Here is a 2,344-nt window from a genome sequence, read left to right as displayed (position 1 = left end):
CATGGCTGTGGCTGCAAGCTGTGGTCCACAGTCTTGGAGAGTAAAAAAGTATAAAATTCCTTCAAGATCGACAAAATAATAATAAAAAAAAGCTCTTTAGATCGGCCTGCAACATTTCCACATCTGCTGGGAGCAGGTTCAGAGCAGCACCTGCAGGGATGCTGCAGACCCTGCAAAGAAAAGCTGTGAGCAGATCTGAAATGAGAACTTGCTTGTGTCTAGAAAAGAGCCAGCATAAAGGAGACAGCTTTGGGCTTAGGCTCAACTTTCCCCTGTGCCTGGGCTGCCATTGCACAGATATTTTCTACAGAGCTAGGCCTGCATGATTCAGTGAGCTTTTCTCCTTCTCAGGCACCACCAACACAAACCATGCTGCTGGTTTCTTTCTAGGAGGGCTTTGTTGGTCCTCAAAAAAGTTAGAAATTCCTTTACACTCCAAGATGTCCCCAAGGGCCGTGAAGATGATTAGAGGCATGGAACACCTCTGCTAGGTGTGAAGGCTAAGAGTGCTGGGGTTGTTCAGACTGGAGAAGAGAAGGCTCCTGGGCCTTTAAATCCTGCCAGGACTTAAGGGGGACCTATAAGGAAGATATGGATAAATGTTTTAGGGGAGTTCTGTTGTGATAGGACAAGGAGTAATGGTTCTAAACTAAAAGATAGGAGATTCAGACTAGATGTAAGGAACAAATTTTTTACAATGAGGGTGAGGCACTGGAACAAGTTACCCAGAGGAGCTGTGGCTGCCCCATCCTTGGAAGTGTTTGAGGCCGGGTTGAAAGGGGCTCTGAGCAACCTGGTTTAATGGAAGGTGTCCCTGCTCACTGCAGGGCAGTTAGATTTGATGACTTTTAAAGGTCCTTTCAAACCCAAACTCTTCCATGATTCAATGAGTCTGTGTCACCAAGACTGTCACCAAGGGCTGAACTGTCCTATATTGCATTGGACCCTGTGGCTCCCGGTTTGTATCCTCTGTAGAAATTCTTAAAATGAACACAGTTTGTCCCTGAGCTAAAAATGAAAATGATTTCATTTTTTGCTTAGTCTGCAAGTTTGGAAAGAGAATTAAGACAAACTTGTGTAACAGGGACAGTCTATATGAAAAAAAAAAGTGTTAGAAACCTCGTTTCCTTATGGGAATTGCTAAATTGCCTTTAGCTTTAGAGAAACTGAGATTCCACAGAAGCCACAGAAGTTCTAAAGTAGAACTGCATAGTTCAAGTCACCTTTAAACTTCTTTTAGAACCACGCAGATAATGATTTTATCATAATTGTCTTTTGTCTTTTTCTCTCGAAACCCCAGTTTTTTGACTAACAGCTGTTATAAAACCAGAAAGCTTGAAAATATGACCAGATCATATAAATTTGAAGTTTTGGGGTATTGAAAATAAAGTAATAGTAGTGGTAATAACAATGAGAAGAAGAAGAAAAGGAGACAATTCTTTTGAATTAAAATTTCATTACTTAAGCCACTCTGCTGACATTTGAACACTGGATAGTGGTTTCTGGGACTGCACAGATATTTTCTAGGGAAAAAACAACCTCTGATGCTCAGACCTGGCTGAGACTCACAACCCAACGTGAAGCAGCGAGAGTCCAGGGAAAAACAACTGCAGCAGCAGTCTCAGAAACTTTGCCATGGCAAAAGCACGTGGGCCAGGAGCTGCCTAAAGCCCTGTTTGTCAGCTGGCTAAAATAGCTCAGGCGGAGGTGCTGACAAACCCATGCCCGCGCCGCAGCCCAACACCTCCAGCCCTCGTGGGGTTATCGGTGACGTTTGACTCCGAAGCATTTTTTTGCTGGCTGCCAATAGCTATTCCCCCAGGACTATTTGCTTTCACATGCTTTCCCTTTGACACGGCTGCTATTTCTTTGCAATATGTAAACACTCAGAAGGATTTCCATGTTTGTTCTTCGCCCGGCATGGACGTTCTTTCACAGCTCGCCGGGAGAATTGACACGAAGGAGCAGCCGCTCCGCAGGCGTCCAGCGCTTTGTCTCCGTGTGCCGTGCTCCCATCTGCTTTCTCCAGTTATAAATCCACTTCTGCTCCAGTCTCCACACCCCTGGCACACAGCAGGAAAATGCATTCCTGGTGCCAGAAACACGACACTGCCATCCTACATGGGCGTCCTTTAGAGCCCAGCAGAAGCTTTGCACTGCAAAGCATTTATTCTTTATTTCTCCCCTTCCTGCAGCAATGTTTTCTGACTATAAAAATTCTCTTTCAGTTTCAAATAAATTACTAATATGTGACTTTTCCTAAGAAAACTGACTGGGCTGCCCATGTAGCTGTTAGCTCTCTCTCATAATGATGACTTTTTTCCAAAGTGATCTTGGTATTTAA

This window comes from Aphelocoma coerulescens, chromosome 2 (assembly GCF_041296385.1).
Source record: "Aphelocoma coerulescens isolate FSJ_1873_10779 chromosome 2, UR_Acoe_1.0, whole genome shotgun sequence".
NCBI classification, from domain to species: domain Eukaryota; kingdom Metazoa; phylum Chordata; class Aves; order Passeriformes; family Corvidae; genus Aphelocoma; species Aphelocoma coerulescens.
The sequence above is the reverse complement of the archived record's forward strand: the minus strand, read 5'-3'. Positions refer to the sequence as shown.